Source organism: Triticum urartu, chromosome 2A (genome assembly GCF_056163025.1).
Source record: "Triticum urartu cultivar PI428250 chromosome 2A, HENAU_Tu73, whole genome shotgun sequence".
Lineage (NCBI taxonomy): Eukaryota > Viridiplantae > Streptophyta > Magnoliopsida > Poales > Poaceae > Triticum > Triticum urartu.
Genome location: NC_141874.1, coordinates 377,252,708 through 377,267,360, shown reverse-complemented (window position 1 = coordinate 377,267,360; position 14,653 = coordinate 377,252,708).

Sequence of the window (14,653 nt, the reverse complement as noted above, 5' to 3'; positions counted from 1 at the left end):
GCAAGATCTCCAGGTTCTCATGAAGAAACATGAGAGTTTGGAGCTTGACTCGAAGACGCGAGCGTCCGAGCTCGCGGCGGCTATTGAAAATGCCAAGTCTGCCAAGACCGAATCCCAGAAGACCCTCCAGGAGTTGGATGAGGTGAAGAAGATATCGGCGGGTAAGGCATTCTTTATGCAAAGTAAACACATAAATGTGAGTTACTTGATACTTACCCGAATTCGGAGCTCTCCAGGGGCATTTGCAGATCTTCCTCGGAGTGTATCCGATGCCGCCGTATTCTATCGAGCCGAGGAGGGCAGCTTGACGGAGAAGGTGTTCTGGTCTCAGTATACTGAGGCCGGACACCCCGTGCCCCTGAGCGACCAGCTGAAGCAACTGGTCGAGCTCCACAAGGCGGCCGAACAGGCCATAAAGGGCCTCCTAGTTCAGCTGTGGCCTAGAGAGGCTCTGCCTGGGAGCTATTTCGGGCTGGTGCGGCGGCTGGTGGAGGCCTGTCCAAGGCTCGAAGTCATCAAGCGCTCCGTCTGTATTGAAGGTGCCCGTAGGGCCTTTGCCCGTGCTAAGGTGCACTGGGGCAGGCTGGATGCGGAGAAGCTTGTGAAGGACGGGCCACCAGCGGGGAAAGAGCATCGCAAGCCCGAAAATTACTATAAGGATGTTCTGAAGGGTGCCCGCCTTGTGGCGGATGAATGTACTAGGGATGTGATTTTTGAGTAAAACTCACTCGTTTTTGTCCTGTGCGCTGAAAACTTGTTCATATGCGCTGAGCAATGCTGCTTGAATTTAAAATATTACCTTCTGTGCGGTTGTTTATCAATACTGAGAGATGGCGAGTCGTCAGCTTCTGCCCCCTTGCCGCTAGTGCTGGGGTGTTCGGGGATAAACCTGGGCGCTCTTTTTCCCATATTTGGGTCCTTCGAGGGTGGCGCTCAGACCAACGAACGAGGCAATCAGACTATAATGCATGAACACTCCCACTTAGCCATAGAATTCTATAATTTTAAATTTCGGCGAAGCCCCTAGTATTCGGAAGACCGAGTTCGGGGCGCTATCCACGCCTTGGCCGGACAGAGCCGACTCCTCGCCCTAAGCGGCATAAGTCTTTAGGGACTCAAAAAAACCTCTCGAACAGCGACCAGCTCTCGCTTCATCATGACAGTCAGTTTTAGCTTTCTCCACTGAGGTGCTCGGCCCAGCTCAACTGGAGCACAATCGCAGTGGTTCTCCTAGTGCTACCTTAGCCGATATAGCGGAACGTAAGGCACCAAAACATAGGAGCCGGGCAAACCCAACTATTGACCCAAGACATGATCCGGAGCCGATGCATATAATGCTAAAAGTTCGGGGTGCCGCACTTGTGGAAGTGTTCGGACTTCTCACACCATATTGAGGGGTGTTAAAAGCCCCTGGCGTATTTTGGCCGTACCAAGTTGTACGGGTGCAACATGTCGTTAAGGAACATTTATTTATAAAAAAATAATGCAAAAATAGACAAAAGTTATGCATTGTTTATTAAAAATAGCTGCGATCAAAGCAGAACGATACAAGTAATGCGATAAATGAAAAGTTGGACTATTTAACATGTCTGCTCCAGGGGTAAGCTGCGGAATAGTATGTGAAACAGGTATACTGCTCGTGATACAGACCACCTGGGATTTCCGTAATGCGGCATGGCTTGTCTGCTTCCCTGGTTCTTGCATCGTTTGTGCGGCAATTGAACTGCCGAAGAAGCCTTCCGAAGAGTAGAGTCCTAGAAGTAAGAGAAAGTAAAAAAGTCGGCAGCCCCTGGTGCGGTTTAAGCCGTGTTTTGGGCGTGCCGTGATGGTGCCCCTCCCCCTATGCCCATGGTATTTCTAGAGCATAGTTATGTACGCGAAGTACTGGCGTCGCCTTTTTGCGAGGGTTGGGGTTGGGGCCGCATTGCTACGCCTGCTTGGAACGTGCCAGGCGGTCTTGTTGTAGGTTACCCCGGGCGCGCTTGACGATGTCCAGACGTTTAATGGCCGGACTGGAGAACTGCCTGGAGAGGCTGCTTTGTACTTCCGCTGCAAGGGCCACCGTGTGCTCCTCCGTTCGAAGGGAGCGTTCGGTGTTTCCATTGACCGTAATTACTCCATGAGGGCCTGGCATCTTGAGCTTAAGGTATGCGTAGTGCGGTACCGCATTGAATTTGGCGAATGCGGTTCGTTCGAGCAGTGCATGATAGCCACTACGGAATGGGACTATGTCGAAGATCAATTCCTCGCTTCGGAAATTATCCGGGGATCCGAAGACCACTTCAAGTGTGACTGAGCCTGTACAGTTGGCCTCTACACCTGGTATTACGCCTTTAAAGGTCGTTTTGGTGGGCTTAATCCTCGAGGGATCGATGCCCATTTTTCGCACTGTATCCTGGTAAAGCAGGTTCAGGCTGCTGCCGCCGTCCATGAGGACTCTAGTGAGATGAAATCCGTCAATAATTGGGTCTAGAACCAATGCGGCAAATCCACCATGACGGATGCTAGTGGGATGGTCTCTTCGATCGAAGGTGATCGGGAAGGAGGACCATGGGTTGAACTTTGGGGCGACTAGCTCTACCGCGTATACATCCCTTAACGCGCGCTTCCTCTCCCTTTTGGGGACGTGGGTGGCGTATATCATGTTCACCGTCCGCACTTGTGGGGGAAAACCCTTCTGTCCATTGTTGTTCGGCAGCCGGGGCTCCTCGTCGTCATCGCTATGCAACCCCTTGTCTTCATTGTCGGCGCTTAACTTGCCTGCCTGCTTGAACACCCAACAGTCCCTGTTGGTGTGATTGGCCGGCTTTTCGGGGGTGCCATGTATTTGGCACAAGCGGTCGAGTATTCGGTCCAAGCTGGACGGGCCCCTAGGATTCCTTTTGAGTGGCTTTTTCCACTGACCGGATTTAGAGCCTCTGAATCCGGCATTAACTGCCGTATCCTTAGCATTGTCGCCGTTAATGCGGCGCTTCTGCTTGTTGCGACGCGACATGCCACTAATGTCCCTGGTGTCCGAACTACCAGGGTTCTTGGTCATATTGTTGCTACGAGCAAGCCAGCTGTCTTCTCCTGCGCAAAAGCGGGTCATGAGTGTCGTGAGTGCTGCCATAGATTTCGGCTTTTCCTGTCCGAGGTGCCGGGCCAGCCACTCGTCACGGATATTGTGCTTGAAGGCGGCTAGGGCCTCAGCGTCCGGACAGTCGACTATTTGATTTTTCTTTGTTAGGAACCGTGTCCAGAATTGCCTGGCCGATTCCTCTGGCTGCTGAATTACGTGAGTTAGGTCATCAGCGTCTGGGGGTCGCACATAAGTGCCCTAGAAATTGTCGAGGAATGCGGCTTCCAGGTCCTCCCAACAACTGATTGATCCTGTTGGCAAGCTGTTAAGCCAATGCCGAGCTGGTCCTTTAAGCTTGAGTGGGAGGTATTTGATGGCGTGAAAATCATCGCCGCGGGCCATGTGGATATGAAGGAGATAATCCTCGATCCATACCGCAGGGTCTGTTGTGCCATCATATGATTCGATGTTTACGGGTTTAAAACCCTCGGGGATTTGATGATCCATTATTTCGTCTGTAAAGCACAGTGGGTGTGCGGCGCCTCTGTACTGGGCGATATCATGACGTAGCTCCAATGAGCTTTGTCTACTGTGTTCGGCCCTGCCGAATTTGTGGCCGGCGTGACGGTTACCGTCTCGAGCCGTGGGGTGCCCACGCGATCCGTAGATCGATCATGTTTGCCTTGCCTTGTCCTCCAACATGTCTCGTAAGTCCAGCGCATATTCCTGTGCCTCGGTACGGGGTGTGGCTTGAGTGGAGGGCCGGGAGGCCTCTCTGTCGCGGCCACGAGGTGGCCGTTCGGCCGCATCATGTGCTTCCTCCTCTAATCGGGGTAGCAACCTGCACTTTGGGTAACTCTTGGAGGGGCGTTCGAGTTTATGCTCTTCGGCCGCAAGGACTTCAGTCCATCTGTCAACCAGAAAATCTTGATCAGCTCTGAGCTGTTGCTGTTTTTTCTTGAGGCTTCTTGCCATGGCCATAAGCCTGCATTGGAAACGCTTTTGCTCAACGGGATCCTCTGGCACGACGAATTCGTCGTCGTCGAGGCTTGCCTCGTCTTTGGAGGGAGGCATATAATTATCGTCCTCGACCTCTCTGTCTGCCGCTCTCTCATGAGGGCTGGTTTCTCCATCCTCCTGTGCTAAACCTTGCTGGAGGGGGTTTTCTTTGGCACTCTCCGGAGTATTATTATCTCGCGTGCTGGAATCACTGTTTTCGTGTTGGCGGGATTTTGAGAGGCGCCGCTGACGCCGGCGCTTTTGCTGTTTCTTGGAGGGGTCATCCTCCGCTATTCCATCGCCATCTCCCTCTTTTGGGGTGTCCACCATGTATATGTCATATGACGAGGTGGCTTTCCAGGGCCTAGTAGGCGCTGGTTCTTCATCATCTCCTTCATCAGTGTCCATACCGTCGATGTCTTCGGAGTCGAAGTCGAGCATGTCGGTTAAGTCGTCGACAGTGGCTACAAAGTGGGTGGTGGGTGGGTTTTGAATTTCTTCATCGTCCGTACCCCAACCTTGCTAACCGTAGTCCGGCCAGGGCTCTCCTGATAAAGAGAGAGACTTCAGTGACTTCAGGATATCGCCGAAAGGCGAGTGCTGAAAGATGTCCGCGGCCGTGAACTCCATGATCGGCACCGAATCGGATTCGATCGGCAGGGGCGCAGAGGGTTCGGAGTCCGGAGAAGAATCCGGCTCCATGGAGTCACGAGTCTTGCAGAGTACGAGGCTGGTATTCGGCTCAACCGCCGTTGGGATCACAGCCCCCTAGGGGGCGTCCAACCGCCCATCCTCGATCGGCGCGGTTGGCTTCGAACTAAGGGTCGAAGCCAATGCGGGTGCGGCCTCCAGGGCACTGTTCGGCGGTAGAGCTAGATCATGCTCGTCGTGACAGTGCGGCGCGCTCGGCAGTGGTTCGAATCCGTCGAAGATCAAGTCCCCGCGGATGTCAGCCGTGTAGTTTAAACTTCCGAATCTGACCTGACGGCCAGGGGCATAGCTTTCGATCTGCTCTAGATGGCCAAGTGAATTGGCCCGCAGTGCGAAGCCGCCAAAGACGAAGATCTTTCCGGGGAGGAAGGTCTCACCCTGGACTGCATCGCCATTGATGATCGTAGGAGCCATCGGGCCTGACGGTGACGGCATAGAGGAACTCTCAATGAAAGCACCAATGTTGGTGTCAAAACCGGCGGATCTCGGGTAGGGGGTCCCGAACTATGCGTCTAGGCCGGATGGTAACAGGAGGCAAGGGACATGAAGTTTTACCCAGGTTCGGGCCCTCTCAATGGAGGTAAAACCCTACGTCCTGCTTGATTAATATTGATGATATGGGTAGTACAAGAGTGGATCTACCACGAGATCAGAGAGGCTAAACCCTAGAAGCTAGCCTATGTTATGATTGTTGATGTGTATGTTGTCCTACGGACTAAAACCCTCCGGTTTATATAGACACCGGAGAGGGTTAGGGTTACATAAAGTCGGTTACAATGGCAGGAGATCTGAACATCCGTATCGCCAAGCTTGCCTTCCACGCCAAGGAAAGTCCCTTCTGGACACGGGACGGAGTCTTCAATCTTGTATCTTCATAGTCCAAGAGTCCGGCTGAAGGTATAGTTCGGCTATCCAAACACCCCCTAATCCAGGACTCCCTCACTCGTATTCATTAATATCAATCAAGAAGGACGTAGGGTATTACCTCCATAGAGAGGGCCCGAACCTGGGTAAACATCGTGTCCCCTGTCTCCTGTTACCATCGACCTTAGATGCATATTTCGGGACCCCCTACCCGAGATCCACCGGTTTTGACACCGACAATAAGGCCTTTGATTGGTCCATCATGACTGCCGAGGATCTAGGAGAACGCATCCAAGCTTTGGCGATAGCCATGGCAGAGCTTGTGGGCGTCGAGGAGGTCGACAGGGGTGCGGAGCCATAGGGTATGCCACTGCCAGGAAAGGGCGGCTATCCTCGCCCGATATTTGATTGTGAGGAGGGATATGATGACCATCAAAATATCATCGGGGAGGTTGTTGATGAAGTATAGGCCTGCTGGAGTCGCTTGCGGTTCTTTCTCGACACGCCTCCGCTTGTTGGCAGCCTCGTTCTCTACCTCGTCGGTGGCGACGGAAACCTATGTCTCCATATTCACGCCGTGCTCCGGTGCTTCAGCAACCCCGGCATCGTCACTCCCTCCGATGGGGCGCTTCGGCGACATCCTCGTACACTAATGGCTTTGAGGACTCAGAGCAGCATCGAGGATGCGGGCGGAGAGAGAGGAATTGTGTGCGTGGCGAGGATGGGGGGTGCGGCCGCTCGGTGGCGCCATTAATATAGACCAGTGGGAGCGAGGTGAGCGGCGGTCCAAGGTTGTCTCGCTTCCCGGTGAGAACGACTACTTAATATCTAGTATGAATGAAATCTATGCTTAATTACTGAATTTTAGTAGCAAAAGATAGATAGTGCTATTGATTTTTAGCTGCATATTTTGACAAATCACAGTGTCTCTTGGCTTAGCGTCAAAGTCCAGCTTTAATTTGCATACCATAATCTAAACCGTTTGCGTTGAAGAGATGCACAAATCCTGCGTTGAACAGCTTGTACGCTTCCTGGTGAGCCTGCGCACCGGACTGCACTCGCACGCCTCCTGTTCAGTCAAGCAGCCGTCCACACGGCACCTCCTATAGCCATTAAAACCAAGACATGTGGCGTCACGTGAATGGTTAACAGAACGCACACGGTTTGAATTATACAAACGTTTGAGATATTAAAGTGGCAGCTATTTTTTCAAAATGCCTTTGTTGGCTATCATTATTCGAGTGCGCCTTCTCTCAAAGTGGACACGAAAAATACCACATCATGTCGGGTGCCCTTCCATTATAGCATGCCAAGTTTCATCAATTTCAGACGAGTTTTAGATTTACTAGAATTTAAAAACAAAGTATCTCAATGTTTTGCCGGCAATCAACGGTGCCCTAGTGTTTGAAATTCATTCCCATTTCTTGCATGCACCCAAGGACACAAATTTGATGTTTCAACCAATTTATATGCACTGGAGCATGTGCATGTAGTTCAAATTTGAATTATGCACATAAATGCATTGAAAACTCAGTTAATGCATAAAAATGTCCAAATAAACCCCAAAAAATAAGAAAAATGACACAACACTCCTGTTGTTCTATGTTGACAGGAGAAAAAAATTGAAAGCAATAAGAGGCAATGGATATCGTTTCGTCCCCAAAGGTGGGATGTTCCCTATCAAAACCATCATGCTTCTTATGAGAAGCTCTGCTCTGTGAGAAGCATATACCCAAACCTACCCCAAATGGGACAAGAAAATTACCACGACATGTTGATGCCGCTCCATGATAGGGTGCCAAGTTTCATGAATTTCAGACGAGTTTTGGATTTACTAGAATTAAAAAACAAGGTATCTCAATGTTTGCGGATGAGTGACGGTGGCAGGGTGTTTGACATTCATTCCCATTTCTTGCATGGGACCTATGCATGCACCCAAGGACAAAGATTTGATTTTTCAACCAATTTATATGCTCTGGAGCATGTGCATGTAGTACAAATTTGAATTATGCACATAAATGCATTGAAAGCTCACTTAGTGCATAAAAATGTCCAAACGAACCCCGAAAAATCACAAAAATAACACAACACTCCTGTTGTTCTTTGTTGACACAAGAATTTTTTTGAAAGCAATAAGAAGCAATGGATATCTTTCGTCCCCAAAGGTGGGGCGTTCCCTACCGAAACCATCCTGCTTGTTGTGAGAAGCTCTGGTTTGTGAGAAGCATATACCCAAACCTGCCCCAAATGGACAAAATATTACCACGGCATGTTGACGCCGCTCCATGATAGCTTGCCAAGTTTCATGAATTTTAGACGAGTTTTGGATTTACTAGAATTTGAAAACCAGGCATCTCAATGTTTTGCCGACAATCAACGGTGCCCTGGTGTTTGAAATTCATTCCCATTTCTTGCATGGGACCTAAGCATGCACCCAAGGACACAGATTTGATTTTTCAACCAATTTATATGCACTGGAGCATGTGCATGTAGTTCAAATTTGAATTATGCACATAAATTCATCGAAAACTCATTTAATGCATAAAAATGTCCAAACGAACCGCAAAAAATCACAAAAAATAACACAATACTCCTGCTGTTCTATGTTGACACGAGAAGATTTTTGAAAGCAATAGGAGGCAATGGATATCGTTTCATCCCCAAAGGTGGGGCGTTCCCTGCCGAAACCATCATGCTTGTTGTGAGAAGCTCTGGTTTGTGCGAAGCATATACCCAAACCTGCCCCAAATGGGACAAAAAATTTACCACGACATGCTGATGCCACTCCATGATAGCATGCCAAGTTTCATGGATTTCAGACGAGTTTTGGATTTACTAGAATTTAAAAACCAGGTATCCCAAGGTTCACTACTGCAGGATGCTGCTAACGCGACACTACGATCAGAGACCCTTCGAGGAACTGTGTGCGATGCAATAATCAAAAATGGTGGTGTATGAAAACCATCAAAAAAGGTGCAAAATGTTTGCGATGGAGGATGCATCAAACACGATTTAGATTTTAGTTGCGTGTGCGATGAAGGGCATACGGTTCAATTCAATTAACTGTTTGTGATGTGGGGGAAAAAAGAAACGAGCAGCCAGATGAAGGCGTGTGCGATACACAGCATACGGTTCACTCGGATGAACTGTTTGTGATTAGGCAAAACAAAAGAAACGGGCAGCCAGATGAATGTGTGTGCGATATACAACATACAGTTCACTCGGATGAACTGTTTGTGATTAGGCAACACAAAAGAAACGGTTAGCCACATCAAGGTGTGTGCGATATACGTCATGCGGTTCACACGGATGAACTGTTTGCGTTGACACAAGAGAACAGAAACGGGTCAACTTAACAAGATGTGTGTGCTGTGCGATGGGATTGCATACAGGACAACATATATATATATATATATAAACACTATTCTGATCACAGGATCAGAATAATATTCTGATCACAACATGAACTTCCCGAGTAACGCGCCTGACCTTCCCCGAGAACTAGGTTGAACTTCATCTAAAAGGTGTCCAAATGGGGCTTGTGATATACCGTTGGAAAACTATGGACATCAGTATCATGACCCAAGTTAAATTTTTGGCAAAATGTAAGCGGTTTAAGAGCAGTTTTGAAAATCGTTTTTTCTTCATACAAAAAACGTGAATCATATTTTCGATCGCATTTTTAAACCGTTTATCGGAATGAGACAAATAATATGGCGTTGGAAAGCTGCTGCAAAACTGCTCCTTCCACATGTCGGAAGTTTTCTGTAATTCCCTACGGATAAAGAATAATTTGGAAAATCATAGAATTTCGCAAACCGAACAGCCGAGTTTGTATTTTCGATGCCATTTCTAAACGGCTAATCCAATTGAGGCAAATAATATGGCGTTCGAAAGCTTATGAAAATTCGCTACTTTTTCATGTTAATTTTTTTTCTAATTTTGAACGGTTTGAAAGTAATTTAGAAAACGGTACAAGTTCCACCGAGTTCGTATTTTCGAGCTAATTTTTTAACCGTACGTCCAAATGCAGCAAATGATATGGCGTTGGAAAGCTTGAAGAAATGCAAACTTTTTTGTATGTATTATTTCTCCTAATTCATTACAGTTTTATGTCAGTTTTGAAAATGGCTAAAAACGTATTTTTGTCATAATTTCTACAAACTTTATCGGAATGGGGCAAATAATATACCGCTGAAAAGCTACGGAAAATTCGAAAGTTTTTCTTGTTGATGGTTTTCTGTGATTCCTTGCCGTTTTCAAGTAATTACGAAAATGGCGATATCGTTCGTTCTGCCTTTATCGAGAAACAGATTCTTCGAAAATGCACCGCGTGAAGAACCTGAACTTCTCGGCATGTCTACTTGAACTTCACTCTGTTTTTCACGTGCCTTTTTTGCGTGTAGCTCTCCATCCACTCACCGGAATTGAGTAAGTGATATACCGATGGAAAGCTGCTGTAAACACGCAACTTTCCCATGTTGATCATTTTTTCATACTCACGACAATTTTAAAAGTTTTTCATCTCAAATTCATTCACTATAGTAGTCGAACTTAGTGTTGTTTTCACGTTGAACTTCTGTGACGTATTTTCGTTTTTAATTTCCCCATCCATTTCGTCAGTGTTACACAAATGATATTCTCTTTGTACAAACCTCTCTCACAATATATTTTTTAACTTTCTCCGACCGAGGACTTGAATTTACACAAATGATATTCTTGTTCTTTTGAAGTAAATTAGAGAAATGACGAGATCATGATTTATGCCTTCATTGAGAATGGAAACGCACTGCGTGAAGTAGTTGAACTTCTCGGGCATGTTTGTTTGACCCTCACTCTGTTTTTTGACATGTTGTTTTTTGCACTGCGTGAAGTAGTTGAACTTCTCGGGCATGTCTATTTGAACTTCAGGCTGTTTCACTTTATTGTATTTTTCTTATATGAAATACACATCATGTAGTACATGAACTTCTGGTTGTTATCACTTTGAACTTCTCTCTAGGTTGAGAGAATTATTTTAAAACACAAAAAACAACATATTTTTTATGTATTTTAGACATCTAAATACACGGTGAACCTCTCTCGCAAGAATTTGTTGAACTTTTCCTCGCCAAGCACTTGAACTTCTAGCAACCATTTTTTCGTTTATGAGTTGTTTTTAAAAGTGCAAATAATGGCATTGTGTTTTTTATTTTTTGAACAGGTAAATCCTAGGTTTTAATAAACTCCGAACTTCTCTATTATTTAAATTTGAACTTCACCTTTTTATATTTTGAGTAAAGAATTTTATTCATTTTTTATATGGGAAAAATTGAACTTGGAAATACAAGGTGAAGCTCTCTCGCAAGAATTTTTGAACTTACCCGGACAGAGCACTTGAACTTCTTTCAACAAACCTTTTAAGCTTTTATTTTTCTATATTTTTTATTCTCACCTGAAATGCATTCATTGCAGTACTTGAACTTCTCATTGTTTTCACGATGAACTTATTTCGCATTTTCGTGTGTACGTCGAATTACACGCAATTGAATGTCGGACGTCATTTTTTGTTATTTTAAAACAAGTAATTGGAGGTCGGACGTCCCGCGATATAAATTTTAAACCGTGCACGAAGGTGTACGTGAACTTCTTGCAACAAATCTGAGTTTTTTATATACTTTGAACTTCTCTATTATTTTAATTTCAACTTCTTAGTCATATTCTTAGAAAGGAAATATGTTTTCGAATAAGCATCAAACTTTTTTTAAGTTGAACCTCATACTTTCATATTTCCTAGAAATGGAAAGAATTTGAGTTTTCCTTAAACATCAAACTACTCCTTTTATTTTAATTTGAAATTCTTTAATTTTATTCTTTAGTAACGAAAGAAAACATGTGCTTTTTTATAAATATCAAACCTATCTATTTTTACAATTTGGACTTCTGGGTTTATTTGAAATACTTTCTTTTTCCATTTTTTTGAAACCGTAAAACAATGTTCTTTTTATTAAAAGAAACATCAAAGTCATGTTTTACGTTAATTTGAACTTCTTGATTTTCTTTAGATACAAAAATTTCATATTTTTATAAACTTCAACCAGCTATGTATCTTAAATTTGAACTTCTTGGTATAGTTTCAGAGATGAAAAAAATGTCTACTGTTTTGTCTTTTAACTTATAGGCTTTTTGGGGTTGTGTGAACTTCTAGAGTTTATTTTTGTGCAAAGTTACACACACACACATAATATAACACACACCCACACACTGATACTCACATGTTGTAATTTTGTTTTGAAGTGAATTTTCTAGACTTAAATTTTTTTGTGCTCTTTTAAATTTATTTCTCACTTCAAGTTCTAAAAAATCGCAAATCTCCCATGTTTTTCCTTGCATGTTTAAATAGGTTGAACTTGTTGACATACACATAATACACTTGTTCTTCTCGAACACAACAGTTTGACCGTCACAAATATAAATTTAAACCATTGTCAGCGACCACAACAAAAAATTGAACTTTTTCATCTTTTATATTTGAACCTCTAGGCTTTTTCTAGAAATGGGAGTGAGTGACCACAACAAAATAAACTTTATCTCTGTACTGCTGCCTGATGAATGATTTTTTTATTCCATATGCATCTTGAATCCATGATTCGTTCTCCCTAGAAAACAATGTCTTTTTAACTTTCTGGGTGGAACTCGTTGAACTTATAGATTATTAAAAAAGCATGCCCTTTTTAGTTCTCAATCAATATGGTTTTTTTAGGAAAGGTACTTCGCATACGAATAAAAATTTATCCACACTGCGACAGAATGTTCTTAGTCCAGGAACAAAACATTACTTCACATAGGAACACAAATTTATTCACGCAGGGAACAAATGTCGTTACACTTTCTGCTTTTGCCAGGAAATAGATGAACTACGAAGAAGCCTATCTCTCTCACTTGAGTAAATGGTTCATACAAAATGTTCTAATGTGATCTATCTAAACAACAACAGCAGGAACAAATTTCACACTGTGTCCATGTACACTTTTGAAGATGAGTTGCAGTAGCATTAATCAAGTTGGCCTACTGAAAATCAGACACAATGGACTGCAGGCATGTTAATTACTGCTGAAAATTGTCAGCCATACAAATTACTACAGAAACTAGTAAAGAATAGTCGACAGTGTGCAGCCATACTAATTTATTTTGTGGAATAAACACAAGCAGCTTAGAGGCATACTTTTTGTTCTTACTGATGACCTACAGAGCATGTAGGGAAAGATCTAGGGGAAGGACTAATCAATATTGAGCTTGAGCGACCATCTCAACAGTAAATCCAAAAGTGGAAGCAGCATATATCTCGCTACACTTCACCTTAAGGGAGATCAAATCCCCATGTTGAATAGCATCCCAGCAACAGCAAGATCACTCACCCATTCAAAGACCGACTATCTTTCCTCGTGAATGGAGACAAGCACCGGGATCAACACCTGCAGGAAAGAGGTAGATGTTCAGAGGCATAACAACTAGTTCAGCTTCATACCTCAACCCATTGACCGCTATTTGAAATCAAGACAACTTTGTTTATGACTTCAAAGATATCTTCAAGCAAGACCCTTGAAATGGAAGTGAACCAAGTAGTAGTAATGCTCTAACACCCCACCAACGCCAAACAATTCCTAACCTATTTAGTACTGACCCAAAACCTATTTTGTATTTTTTTTCTATTCATTATTTATCAGTAAGATGAATTCTTCCCAAAATCCAATGATTGAACTCTCTGGACTATAATCTGTGAACTTCCAGATTACATTAAAAATACATATTTCTTTAGGTGCATGTAAACGGAGAAGTTCGCACTTACTGTTTGCTGGTATTGCATAAAATTCTGTTGTTTTAGAGTGTTTACTTATAACGCGTGGACCATCAGACAAAAAATTCCAATGGTAGTGGCGGCTTGAAATACCACAAGAAACAAATAGGGGGTGAATATACATGAGATATCTTTTTTAACATGTTTAGTACATGGAGATCCTAGTGTACATAAGTCGTTTCAGTCAGATAGCAACTCGCGACATGTGGTCACATACACAGGCTGAATGCATGCCACCTTGGTATCCACATACACAGGCTAGCTAAAGCTCAAGTAGCTAAAAATTTTTGAACAAAAAAAGTTAAAGAGGGGATCGCTCTCACAATAAGTCTCCCTTTACATGATTCAACAGAAGTTGAACTTGATGGTGGGCAGCAGGATCCGGGATGTTGTCTTCACGAACGGTCGGCAGCTCCATCGTTGAATGGCCCAGGGCTTCATACTTGAACGGCTCAGGGCTGCTTACTCTGGGGCACTGCTGCAGATTGGATCAGGGTGAGGGTGCTCGCTCTGCAGGACAAAACACACGCGCAAGAACCATTGGATATAAGTGCACGACAGATTTAGGAGCTACAGGATTAGTAGAAAATGAAATGCAGAGTGTATAGGAGTCGACCTTCACTCCAACGCTCAGGAGGTGTCGAGCGTGATGGAGGATGTCGGCGACGTGCGACCATGGCGCGCGGCCAGCTGCAGGTTGTGGCCTCCTCCATCTGAAGTTTGACGCCTCCTCGATCTGCAGGATAGCACCCCATCCGCACGCGGGTTGGTGGTCGCCGGAGAGTGGAGGGTGGTGAAGATCCTCGCCGGATCCAGTGACCCCGATGTGTTTCGGCAGGTGGTGTGGCGCGTCATCGGTTGGGCTCGGGGCTGCGGTGGCGTCGCCGGCGGGGGTGTGGCTACGGCGGCGCCGTCGTCAAGGGCGTGGCTGCGGCTGCGTGGCGGTGGCGGCGGCACCGGCTGGGGTCTGGGCTGCCGGATGGGCGCTCCCACGGCGTCGACGGGGAGGAAGGAGGAGATCGGTCAAAGGGAAGGGCGGGCATGGCGGTGCCCGGCTTGCCGGCGGGGCGGGAGTGGGAGGGGGCGGGGGTGGCGACCCCGGGTGGAGGCGGGGTAAGGGGGAGGTGGCCGTCGCTAGGACTGGGGAGACCGGGAGGTTGGGGATCGGATGAGGTGGGGGA